This window comes from Silene latifolia, chromosome 6 (assembly GCF_048544455.1).
Source record: "Silene latifolia isolate original U9 population chromosome 6, ASM4854445v1, whole genome shotgun sequence".
Lineage (NCBI taxonomy): Eukaryota > Viridiplantae > Streptophyta > Magnoliopsida > Caryophyllales > Caryophyllaceae > Silene > Silene latifolia.
Window position 1 is genome coordinate 57,659,154 of NC_133531.1, and position 14,443 is coordinate 57,673,596.

The following is a 14,443-nucleotide window of genomic DNA, read 5'->3' on the forward strand; positions in this document are numbered from 1 at the left end:
GCAATTGGTGGATGAGCCCGGACTTGAGTTCAAATGTGGCATTTTACGCTAAGGCCGGAAAAGATATACACAAGGGAACTTGTGTAAGGTCCGGGGCGGTGGGTTCTTTGATGGTTCTAGGCCTTGGTGGATCCTCCCTTTGTGCATCATTATGTGGTGGATTCTCGACATCACCAATGATAATTCTTATGGGTTGTGGGTTAGTTTCTATAACAAAAGAAACAGTGTTATCTTCCTCTTGGTCTTGTTGAGTCACGGGATCAATTTCTTGAATAACCGGGCTCTCTCTTTTAATACCTCCTCCTATCCAAGCAAGTGATCTTTGAATCTCCGGGTTGAATGGGAAAAGTGGTTCACTTGAGTTCCTAGTTTTGACCATAAACAATTCTACACAAAAGCACACAATCTAAAAGGTTCACACAAGTAATGAACAAGACAATAACAAAAGTGAAACGAAAGTTAACTAACACAACTATTCTAAAAACACCAACAAAAACACTAGCAAAACCGTTACCTTCCCCGGCAACGGCGCCAAAATTTGGCACGCCTAAAACGTCGCTATTTAAGACGGCCAAATTAACAATTTATATACCACAATACGTACTAATTAATACTAATTCTAAATTAGTAAAGTAGCAAGCAAAGGGATCGAACCCAAGAGAAGGGGGGTTTTACAATGGTGAATTTAAAAGAGCAACTACAACAATTGTGACAAATTAGCAAGTATGTCAAAAGCGGGGGTTGGTTTTCAAAGACAACAAAAGGAAATTCAAACAAGAGTGTGTAGCAAGTAATCAAACAAACAAGTTCTAAGATAGAAATTTATAAAGTTTAAGTAAAACTTAATCCGACTCAATAAAGTGAGGCACTTTAGTTAGTAAAACCACAAAATCAATCCTTAAATTATATATTTTCACTTATTGTGAAGATTACTCTCCTAAATCTCTTTAATAGTGGTTAAATGACAAGGAAATCACACTTAATCAATTAACCCAACTTATCAATCCTACTAAGTAGAAATCGCATACATTGGCTAAATTAATAAGAAAATAAAAGCATTAGAGATTCAATAAGGGTAATTAGACACAATGAAAACACGATTAATGCCTAATTACAAGTTAATCCTTTACTTGATAATTAAGCCAAGAAGAAATCACATTCATTAGCATAATAACAAGGTGTTGCAAAGATGAGATTACAAGAAAATCACACTTAATAATCCCAACAACAATAAATTAAGGAACTTGATTAATTAAACAACAAGGAAATCACACTTAATTACTCAATGTAAACAAGGTTTCCAAAATTCAAACAATAAACACAAAGGATTAACAATGATAATGAAAATTAAGGAAAGATTAAGGAGTCTTACAACCAAAGATTACACCTTTGATTCGGATTAAGAAGAAGAGATTAAATCTCCATAGTAGATCTAAACCCAATCAAAAGATGAATAATTCCTAAAATTACAACTTGATTAATCAAAATAAGCATAAAGATGTGTTAACCTAGAGGAAAACACACTATATATAGTCTAACATAACCTAATAATCGTGGACTTAACATGGGAGAAGCCCGTAACACAAAACGGCATAAACCCAGAAAACTCGCACGATGTAAGAAATGGGTGCAGGAAACTCGCACCGTGCGAGAAAGATGCTGGAGTGCACTTTTCAATCGTTGCTTGCTTGATCCTTGGAAGGCTTCTTCATGATGTTTCTTTAATGCTTGTTCTTCACCCTTCTTTTGATGCTTCTCTTGGTCACTTAGCACTTCATTCTTCACTAGAAAACCTTACTAAATGATAAAGCACTCGGAATTGGTCAAATAACGCTAGAATTGCCAAAAACTGTTACCAAATGCTACCAAATGAGCTCCAAATGATGCCAAGCATATGTAGAAATAGGAGCTCATCACCTACCCGCCAATTTCCTCTGACCAAATTCTTAGTCGACACAGCTTACTAGACCCTAATAATTCACCACATAAACCAATTAAACTAAAACCAAAATCAAAAAATTCATTTAAGTTTGAGGTGAATGGATGCTCAAATCTCAACGAACTAAATATGGACATTAAAACAAAAGATTAAGGAATAATCCACCAGGATTTAATCATTTTTAAGATACTCGTGCCTTCAGTTCAAACAACAGGCTTTATTCATCATCTAGCCAACTTAGTATCTCTTCTCACAACATAAATCCATTTCTAGAAGGTAGATCTCGAATTAAGGGTATTCCAATATTCAGACGGGTTGAATCAAACCAAATACGATTTATGTAAAAATATTCCTCTTTCTCTCCCTAATTCAACTATAAACCATAATATTAATATACATATTAAAATGTATTGATTCCAAATACTATCAATATGAATTTAGGCATGAGTTTGAATCAAATAACAATAATCCCTTTCGAATAAGAAGAATGAGAATCCAAAAAAGAGTAATTTCGCGATGTAACTTACTGACTAAAGGAGTTGTTGGGCAAGTCTTGATGGTGGTCGTGGTCGTGATGTTGGGTTGTGGTAGGCGACCGTGGGTGATATAGATGATGGTGGTGGATGGCTGCCCCTACCGTAGTGTCGTCGTCGGATTGACTGAGTTGAATGGGAAACAGAAAAAGAGAAAGGGGAAGGCAGGGAGTTTGATTCTCTTTTTAACTCTTTTGTTTATTTGAGACGGTTTCATTATAGGGAAATGAGACTTAAGGGTTTTTTTACGATTATTTGCGACATCAGTTTACTAAATAACCGATGCAACATGTAAATATATTGACATCGGTTTCAATAGAACTGATGTAAAGAAACAAAATTAGCATCGGTTTTCAAATAACCGATGCTAGTATAAAATGTAAATAAAAATATAATTTTATTTTACATTTTTTTTATTGGAAATCGATGTCAATAATTAAGGTTAGACTATTTACATCGTTTTTATTAAGAACTGATGTTATTATGGCGATGTCAATGTCACTTTTTCTACTAGCGGAGGAGAAGTAAGATGAGATACACCGTTATTAGATAATGAGTAATTTTAGTAAATTCGCCACCATTGTCGGAGAAAAATTGTAAGATTGGACGATCAATATATTTTTCCACAAGTGCTTTAAAACGGTTGAAGAAAAGTTCAGTGTCTGATTTTTTTTTTTTTGAGCGGATAAAACCATATATATTTTGTATAATGGTCAACAAAGATGACATAATACTTGAATTTATCATAGGAGAGAATTGGCGATATCCATACATCCGAAAATATTAATTCAAGAGAGGAGAAGTAGGTAGAGAATACTCGGAAAAAACTAATTTATGGCTTTTATTAACGTCACGGGCATTACAATTTGAATAAGTGCAGAAATATTGAAAGTAAATTGACTACGTAAATAAGTTAGAACAGATTTTGACGGATGCCCTAATTTGTGATGCCATGTGACGTAAGGAGTGACAATGCTGAGATGTGCTTGAGGAGAAGGTGGATACCATAGATAGACTCCATCATCAAGTTGACCTTGAAGGATCACTTGACCCGTTGGAATGACCTTAATTAAGAAGGAAGAAGATAAGAATTCAATTTGAGCATTATTATCATGACAAAATTGAGAAACAGATAGAATTTTACGAGAAATACGGGGAATATGTAGGACATTACAAAATTTGAGAGTTGCAGAGCAAGTATGAATATTAAAAGATCCTATATTAGAGATGGGAAGGGATGTACCGTCACCGATGATTACATCGTCACAGCCATCATAGGGTGAGTGCATCGAAAGAGTCGTGAGATCATTAGTGATATGATGACTTGCACCACTGTCAATAATCCATGGACGAGATGATGATAGTTGAGAGGAAGCAGCCATGTGCACTTGAGGATGGGAGTTAGCAGGAGGAGAGGACCCAGGAGGTGCAAGGTCGGGAATTTGCACATTGGGAAAATCGCGCTTGAATTTGCGGCAAATAGTAATATAGTGACCAAGATGCTTATAGTATTGCCACTGGCTTTTGAAAGGTGTTTGTGATTCGGTGGAGGAAGAGTCAGTAGGAGTAGGAAGAAGAGGTGGTTGCTGGGGAGGACGAGAGTAGGGACGGTTGTAATTTGGGTGGGTTTTTGCTGCTAGGGCAGTGCCAGGAAAAGGTGAAGACGGAGGAGGGATAGGTGCGGCCTGTTTGATGGTAAGTTCATGATTTATCAGTTTTTCATGAAAAGAATCAAATGAAATTGTAGTATCACGGGCACTTACGGCATCGATAACTGATTAGTATGAGCTATCAAGACCACAAAGAACCATAGCAATGATGCTCTCGTCATCCATAGGATTGCCAAGAGCAGCAAGTTTGTCAGTGTATGATTTTAGTTGGGTCATGTAATCAGATATGAATAGGTTGTGTTTGGAAAAAGAGTCGAGGTTATCCTTAACTTGGAGAATATGACCGCGAGATGGATTAGCATAGGTGTGGGCAGGGGTTAACCATGCTTCTCGGGAGGTGGTAGCATCGGTGAGAAGGGAGACAATATTGGTTGGTAGGGTGCCAATGATGGAGCCGAGGATGAGCCTCTCTTGACGTTGCCAAGACTGTAGAGCCGGGTTGGTTTTTGTGGTTTCATCAGTTATGGTGGCAGGAGGAGCGGGGTACGTACCATGTACGAACTTGAGTAAGTCGTAGCTAAAGAGGATGTTGGATAGTTGTGTTTTCTAGTTAAAATAGGTTAGGGGAGTTAGTTCATTGCATTGAGATAGATTGACATCGATGAAGGAAGCATTAGGATCGTTGGGATTAGGGATGAGGTTGCCATAAGGAGCCATGGAAGAGACCGTTTAGGGAAAAAGAAGGGGACAGAAAAACGTTGATTGTATTTGAGCAAGACGGATCTTACCAGCTCGATACCATGTAAGAGATGAGAAGAATTGATTATGAATATGATGATTTCATTAATTTATAAATTAAAATATTTATAGTAATTACAAATACAAGACTTAGGAAAGAAAAAACCTAATTACCTAAAATTATACTAATAAATAGGAAAGCATAATTACAAGAAAGATATAAAGAGTAGCGATCAAGGCGGAAATATATGGAGAATATACACGATATAATTTAATGAAGGAGACATGGGAGGAGTATTGGTGAGACGATAGAAAGGGAAGGAGTCATCAACTAACTTGACATGTCGAGACATATATAGACAATTTGTGGTAGGGTCTAAGAAATGATATGCACTTTGGTTAGCAGAGTAACCATCAAAGATGCAAGGTTTGGAACGATCATCGAGTTTATGAGAGGAATATGGGCGAAGCCACGGGTAGCATAAGCAATCGAAGCTCCTTAATTTGAGATAATTAGGTGGTTTCTCAAAAAGCTTTAAGTAGGGAGAGGCATTTGCTAGGGATGGTGTGGGAAGACGATTGATTAGATAGACAACGGTAGAGAAAGCGTGAGGCCAGAATTGGAGAGGAAGTTGGGTGTGTGATAAGAGAGCGAGACCAGTTTCAACTACGTGACGATGTCTTCGCTCCGCATAACCATTGTGTTCTGGTGTGTGCGGAGGAGAAGTAAGATGAGATACACCGTTATTATATAAGGAGGGAGTAAGATTAGTAAATTCGCTACCATTGTCGTAGAAAAATTATAAGATTGGACGATCAAAATATTTTTCCACAATTGCTTTAAAACGGTTGAAGACAAGTTCGTGTCGGATTTAATTTTGAGCGGATAAAACCATATATATTTTGTATAATGGTCAACAAAGATGACATAATATTTGAATTTATCCTAGGAGAGAATTGGCGATATCCATACATCCGAAAATATTAATTTAAGAGAGCAGAAGTAGATAGAGAAGACTCGGAAAAAACTAATTTATGGCTTTTATTAACGTCACAGGCATTACAATTTGAATAAGTAAGTGCAGGAATATTGAAAGTAAATTGACTACGTAAATAAGCTAGAATAGATTTTGACGGATGCCCTAATTTGTAATGCCATGTGATGGAAGGAGTGACAATGCTGAGATGTGCTTGAGGAGAAGGTGGATACCATAGATAGACTTCGTCTTCAAGTTGACCTTGATGGATTACTTGACCCATTGGAATGACCTTAATTAAGAAGGAAGAAGATAAGAATTCAGTTTGAGCATTATTATCATTACAAAATTGAGTAACAGATAGAATTTTACGAGAAATACGGGAAACATCTAGAACATTAGAACATTTGAGAGTAGCAGAGGAAGTATGAATATTAAAATATCCTATATTAGAGATGGGAAGGGATGTACCGTTACCGATGATTACATCGTCAGGGCCATCAAAAAGTATGTGCATCGAAATAGTCGTGAGATCATTTGTGATAAAATGACTTGCAACACTGTCAACAATCCACAGACGAGATGATGATGGATGAGAGGAGGAAGCCGTGTGCAGTTGAGGATGGGAGTTAGGACGAGGAGAGGACCTAGGAGGTGCTAGGTCGAGAATTTGCACATTGGGAAAACCGCGCTTGAATTTGCGATAAATTGTAATATAGTGACCAAGATGCTTATAGTATTGGCAAACTGGCTTTTGAAAGGTGTTTGTGATTCGGTGGAGTAAGAGTCAGTAGGAGTAAGAAGGAGAGGTGGTTGCTGGGAAAGACGAGAGTAGGGGCTGTTGTAATTTGGGTGGGTTTGTGCTGCTAGGCCGGTGACAGGAAAAGGTGAAGACGTAGGAGGGATAGGTGCGGCTTGTTTGATGATAATTTCATGATTTATCAATTTTTCATGAAGAGAATCAAATGAAATTGTAGTATCACGGGCTGTTACGGCATCGATAACTGATTGATAGGAGCTATCGAGACCACGAAGAACCTTAGCAATGATGTCCTCGGCATCCATAGGTTTGCCAAGAGCAGCAAGTTTGTCAGTGTATGATTTTAGTAGAGTCATGTAATCGGAGATGGATATGTTGCCTTTGGAAAAAGAGTCGAGGGCATCCTTAACTTGGAGAATATGACCGCGAGATGGATTAGCATAGGTGTGGGCAAGGGTTAACCATGCTTCTCGGGAGGTGGTAGCCTTGGTGAGAAGGGAGGCAATATTGGTTGGTAGGGTGCCAATGATGGAGCCGAGGATGAGCATGTCTTGACGTTGCCAAGAGTGTAGAGCCGGGTTGGTTTTAGTGGTTTCATCAGTTATGGTGGCAAGAGGAGCGGGGTAGGTACTTGAGTAAGTCGTGGCCAAAGAGGATGTTGGATAGTTGTGTTTTCCAGTTAAAATAGGTTAGGGGAGTGAGTTATTTGTGTTGAGATAGATTGGCATCGATAAAGGGAGCATTAGGATCGTTGGGATTAGGGATGAGGTTGCCATGAGGAGCCATGGAAGAGACCGGTTAGGGAAGAAGAAGAAGGGGACCCAAAAAAAATTGATTGTATTTGAGCAAGGCGGATCTTACAAGCTCAATACCATGTAAGAGATGAGAAGAATTGATTATGAGTGTGATGATTTCATTAATGTATGAATTACAATATTTATATTAATTACATATACAAGACTTAGGAAAGAATAAACCTAATAATCTAAAACTATCAAAGAAATAGAAAAGCATAATTACAAAAAGATATGTAGAGTAGCGATCAAGGCTGAAATATATGGAGAATAATATACACGATATAATTTAATGACTAACACCAAATCTATGCGGGAAGTAACAGGTATCCCTTGTCTTCTTTATGATCTGGAAAAAAAGGGAAGGGTATAGTACAAGAATAGGAGAATGAAGATATGAGTGAGCTAGTATAATTTACCTCTGAGGATATTAAGGAGGAAGTTGAATTCTGGAATATGGTTGTGTATTGCTTCGTGTTTGGAGCAAACGGGCCATGGGAAGTGCTTAATGGATATATTCTTCGTATATGGAGCAAACACAACATTGATAAGATATCTTCTCTCCCTAATGGTATATTTTTAGTCAGATTCAAGGAGAGCAAATATAGGGAGACAGTATTGGAAGTAGGTTATCATATGTTTGATAACAAGCCATTGATTAAACCCTGAACTGATGATATAGAACTCCTGAATGAGGATATTAAAGTGGTTCCTACATGGATACGCTTGCATAGATTACCCACTGAAATTACGGGGAAACTATTTAGCAACCATTGTAGGATTAGTAGGGAAATTTGTTAAAGAAAATCAAGCAACAACTGACAAAACTAGACTGGGTTTTGCTAGGACTATGATTGAACTAACTATGGGCCCCAAATTCCCTAATATTATCAGATTTTTTGATGAATCGGGGAAGGTGGTAAGGATTGATGTTAAATATAAATGGAAACCATTTATCTGTGTTAAATGTAAAAGCATAGGACATGAGGGTAGTCAATACAAGAAAGCAGAGAAGCCAGTTAAAAATAAAGGGTGGCCCCGATTAAGTAGGTGTGGAGACTAATTCCTGCTAAGATAGGGGCTATACCTAATATAGGAGCATCTATATCACATGCGGCAAATTATGGCTAATGTATAACTACTCCTATTAAGTCTGGAACTGACTAGTCATTGCAGGAGAATAATTCAGGCTTGTTGCAGCACCCAGAAGACAAATCATATGCAGAGGCTTTCAGTCGCAGTAATACTCCTCAAACTACTATTGATATAACACTACTACAGATACATGCTATAACAACGGTTAAAAACCGTTGTTACATAAAAAAGCGGATGTTGTTAAAGCGTCCGTTGTAGTAGGTTTTAACAACGGTTGGTTTTTTTAAGAAACCTATTGTGAAAACTATTAACAACGGTTTAAAGTAGAAAAAACCGTTGTGAAAAGGGTGACTAAATTTTGGTGGGAAAGTTATAACAACGGTTACAGTATAAAAAACTGTTGTTATAACTAAAGACAACGGGTTTTTTTTAAATAACCGTTGTTGTTTATTTAAAAAAAAAAAAAATTAAATATTACTAGATGCATGCATTATTATTACAGCCCGTTATAATTCCGATGCATGCATTATTACTGTCAATCCCTGCATATGAATGGACAATATATGGAATGAGAAGGGTTATATGATTTGAAGCAGAGATATGATGGCACAACTTCCTAAACATATATTAATTAAAAAACAACTCAAAAGACACATTACTTAGTATAAATACATGCATTATCTCAACCACCATTCCATTATCTCACTATATATCTCCAAACCCTAACTGCTAAAAGAAACCCTAAACCCTAAATATTTCAAACAAACTCCAAACTTCATCAACAATGAATGATACCATCCGTAAGACTGTTACTATGACCGAGCACAATAGGAGTCTCATCCGCCGGTTGCTGGACATCGAGGATAGGTTCAGGAGCTACTTAGATGAAGCTCGATCCGCACTCAAGGACGCCAAACAAAATGGCTTGACAGAGCAGCAGTTGTTGCAGCTATATGACGATATAGCAACTGCTGAACGAAACCTCCAAATAGCTAAGGAGGAGAGGATGGATATCATAGAAGAGAATGAGACTCTCTATGCATATCTAAGAATTGCATTTTTATCAATGTAATTCATTTTTTAATTTATGTATTTATGTATATATATATATATATATATATATATATATATATACATATATATATATACATATATATATATACATATATATATATACATATATATATACATACATATATATATATATACATACATATATATATATACATACATATATATATATATATATATATATATATATATATATATATATATATATATATATATATATATATATATACATATATATATATATACATATATATATATATATAGAGAGAGAGAGAGAGAGGGAGAGAGGTAGGATCCGGTGAGAACGGTGAGAACAATAGTAATTAACACCCAACACTCCATTTAACCAGCCAATACTATTTTATTCCCTCCCATTATTAAAAAAAAACTCTACCATCTTCTTATATCCCACCTAATCAATTACCTTCACACCTGTGCATCAACGCCGGCAACGACTTTCAATAAATCACATCCCTCCGACGGAGGCTTCCGATCACCCACATCCCTCCGGAAACCTTGCCGTCGGAGCCACCATATTCTCTTTACCTAATCTATTCTCTTTATCTCCTCTTAATCACCTAAATCGACTCCAGCCACCGTACCTGGCATTTCGCCTGCAAATTCCTCCGACGATGATTTATATTATGCTGGTTGTTGCGGTGGTGCGGTAGTGCAATTAGAAAACAGGTCACGCGTGCTTATCGACAATTTGACATGTCGGAGATGCACAATGTGGGTGATGTCGACAACGGCTTGAGATTTGATCTTGTGGTTTGTTAACATCGGAGCTTCGTCAGAGCTAAACGAAATTAATGTATCTGGTTTGTTAATTGATGTATCTCAACCCAATTTTAATGTACATAATAACCAACTTTGTGTATCTATGTTAGATACATTAAAATAGTTGCTAGATACATCAAATATTTGAGTAGATACATTGAAATAGATGGGGCACAACTGAACAACTCACCGACGATGTTGTCAGAAAGTCTGGAGCGAAAATGGCTTCAATCAATCCCAAGATACACTAATTTTGTTTAGCTCCAACATATAAATCTGATGATGATGGAGAATGCAAATATGATGACGAGGAGATCTCTTGAGTTGTGACGTGGTGTGACATCGCTACGGGTCGTCTTTTCGGCTGACAAGAGTGATGGTGATTGGTGCCAGTTAAATGTTACGGCATCCGATGAGGATATTATCGGAGCTCCGGCAGCTGGAGAGTTGAGTTTTGGGATGTGTGAAGGAGGATGATCAATGAGGTTGGATAACGAAAGAGAAGATGATATGCTCCGACATAAAACTGAACTTGATGATGGCTAATTTCTCGCCGCCGGTTAGAGATTTATCATCGCCGGTAATCAGAGAACGTCGAAGGCGGTCGGGGAGGAGTCGGGGACTGTTGGTGGTAATTGTAGCAGGTTTGGGTTTGTTGTTAATTTGGGTGGGTTGTAAGAGGTTTAAATGTTTGGGCTGGGCTGAGAAAATTTGCAAATGACCCGAGAATTGGGTTTAATTGTATTGGTGGGTTTTCGTTCTCACCGAATGTTCGTTCTCACCGGATCCTAAATCTCTCTCTATATATATATATATATATATATATTAACTAATTAAGTTTATCATGCATTCCTCTCTATCATCTTGCTTCTTCTTTGTTTTATTTTATTTAATTTGTTTTACAAGCTAATAAACGTAAAAAAAACAACGGTGACAAAACTAATTAAGCGAATAATACTTAGAGAAAGAACATAATGATCGATAAAAAACATGCAAATGAAATAATTAGAGAAAGAAAATAATGACTGAGATGACAAAACCTAAATTAAATCATGCATATTTACCTGATAATTAGAGAAAGAAAGAGACGATGAAACCAACAGTGATGACGAGATGAGAAAGCGATGATGAGAAAGAGAGAAAGAGACGATGAGAAAGTGTGCGTGTGTTTGTGTTTGTGTATGTTCGTGTTTGTGTTAGGTTTGTGTTTTGTGGGTCAGAAATGATCGATCGTGTTTGTGTGGTTTATAGTATGGAAAGTATTGACAACGGTTGTTAAACAAAAACCCGTTGTCATTACAGAATATATTAACAACGGGTCCATAGTAAACCGTTGTTAAAAAGTATTAACAACGGGTTTATAAATAACCGTTGTAATTACTTTTCACTAACTTTGCGCCAAATTATTAACAACGGTTGTTCATGTTTGACTCGTTGTTAAAACCTATAACAACGATTATGGAACCATAACCGTTGTAATTAATTTTAGTAAAATTTGCGCCATCCGTTCTACAACGTCTTATGGTGATTTTCGTGGATAAGCGTTGTTAAAGGGGCGTTTTAGTTGCTTGGATTTGTAGCAGTGTAAATAATTTAACACCTACAGTTGTCAATGAATAACATCATATTTTGGAATGTGGGGATTTAATAGTGTAAATAAATAAACAACAAACAATTAAGTTGTTTATTCATAATAAAGGGGCTGGTTTTTTTGGCTTTTTAGAAACCAAAATAAATGGCAATAATGTTAGTAATATTTCAAATAATATGTTGGATAGATGGAGTGTGAGTACAAATTGTAGATATCATAAAGAAGACAGAGTTTGGATTATTTGACAACCTAGCATGTTTGATGTTCTAGTCTTGCAATATGATGCTCTATTCACACTAAGGTGAAGGTCAGGGCTTTTCAACATCATTTCTACCTTACAATGGTCTATGCCTTTAATGAAGGAAGTAAGAGGGTTTATTTGTGGACTAAGCTTGAGGCTATTGCATCACTTTATCAGGGGCCATGGGCTCCGCCTGGTTATTTTAATACAGTTTTGAACCCTACTGAAAGACTACGAGGTAATACAAAGCAAGAGGATATGGATGATTTTCTTAATTGCCTTGCTGTTTGTGGCTTTACTGACATTGCTGCTACTGGAGCGAGCTCTTTATACATGGAGTAATAAAAGGGAGGCAAATGCTAGGATTTATAGTAGGCTTGATAGATTCCTAGTTAATCAAGGCGGATGGCTACTTTTCCTAATACAGCTGCTCATTTTCATCATGAGGGTCTATTTGAATGTGGTAGTCTAATATTTAGGATTCTGATAGGCTATCGCATACCTAACAAAGATACCATAAACTTGGAAACAAATTAATGTAATAAAGTAGGGGTTGAACACAAGGAGACGAGAATTGCGTTGTGAAATTCTATGAATAGAATTCTATCTAGGTCAATTTAATTGGTTGGTTGGTTTAATTGTATAACATGTAAATAAAATGATATAAATTATATATGATAAAAGAGTCTAGTAGAGTCGGGTCACACATGCAAATATGTAATTGTTCATGTTAAACTAGAAATAGATAATATTGTCCATTTGGTTAGGTCTTATGACAACCACCTCTCGGCCTTATTGCCAACCATAGAACGGATCCCAACGAGCTCTTGCTATGGTTAGGTCGATCTACTATAACATGCTTAGTCTAATTCATTTTCATGTCTCTCGACTTATAAAAGTGAATTAACAAATTAATCTAATATAGTGATCAATTACCAAAGATTAGCAAATAAAACAAGAATGTGATAGAAACTTATCAAACAATATTATGTCATTACTAAATTAACATTTACAAATACTAATTATGTATGGCTCCCTTAATCCCTAGATATATGAAACTACTCACTCATATTAGAAATAAAACTAATGGTGTATTAATTAATAAACATGATTATAATGGAAATATAATTAAATGAAATATTAAGAATTATGAATAAACTAAATAAAGATAACATATGAAATAATGAAATTGCTAGTGATAAGAAATGTAAATGGAAATGCGCGCTAGAAATAAACTATGGTGATATTAACTTGATAATGAAATGTAATAACAAACTAATAATGCTAAAGCTAATAATAATAATGTAAACTACGAAATAACAATAATGAAGAACGATTTAACAAAATAAACAAGAATCGAAATTACCGTAACAAGAGAATTTTTAACTTAAATAAGAATAACTTGAATAATAAACCCAAATAACTTGAATGGAAAGATTGTATTACTTAAAACAAAAGCTTAATGTAAATTGTTTGCAACAAAGGAAATGCTTAACGAAATGTAAACTAATATAAAAACTGTAACACCCCCGTACACCAAGATGCCTTACCAAGGGACATCCCAGTGTATGAAGGTGTCACCATCTCGGTTACCCGAGGTAGTAGATCAAATAAACAATAGAAGAACAATTATGTTATAATACTTTAACTTTTTACAACCCAAAACAACGTAACGAGATACAAAGTGATAACTATAACAACTCTTAAGCTCATGCGTCGGGACATCTACTCCGGTGCGTGGTGACTTGATTCCCCTCCAAGCCCAACAACACACATACTAACTGTACCTGCTAAACCAACTGCTTACCATTCCTGAATGGATCACCACAGTTTTTAAAACACAAAATGGGGTCAGTTACTGAATAACCAAAGCAAGACATGTACAAAAGATAATCAATAATTATCGTCCTCCTTCGGACTCCCGATCTCACACAGTAACCGACTACACACCGAAGTGTGTAGCCCTGCTAGATTACCCATCGCAATAAGTAATCCTCGTAGCCAGCGGGGGACCGCAACCAATCCCCACCTAACCTCCGCTCATCAACGAGCAATATCCCTGTCCCTTAATGTGCAGATCCCCACCCGTGGCGGGTTCCACAGAGGGCGAACTAGGGTGTGAAACCTCCCCCGCAAGTGACTCCACCAAAATCATCACAACACGAACACCACACCAACACCAACACCAAAACTCTCACAAAGCTCAGCAGACAATCAATCGTACACAATACAATACAATCTCAAATCAATTAAACATGAACTGAGTAGGGAAACCCTATCTTATCGCTTAACCATGAAAATGCATCCACAATTA

General features: G+C 36.5%; 1 long non-coding RNA gene across 1 annotated transcript; it reads right to left on the reverse strand.

Moving 5' to 3' along the window:
- Positions 1–1,252: 1,252 nt before the first annotated feature.
- On the reverse strand, positions 1,253–2,726 carry LOC141658757 (uncharacterized). Its single transcript, XR_012549399.1, has 2 exons — positions 2,467–2,726; positions 1,253–1,970 (listed from the first exon to the last, which is right to left on the reverse strand). It is a non-coding gene; the product is annotated as an uncharacterized LOC141658757 (long non-coding RNA).
- Positions 2,727–14,443: the final 11,717 nt, after the last annotated feature.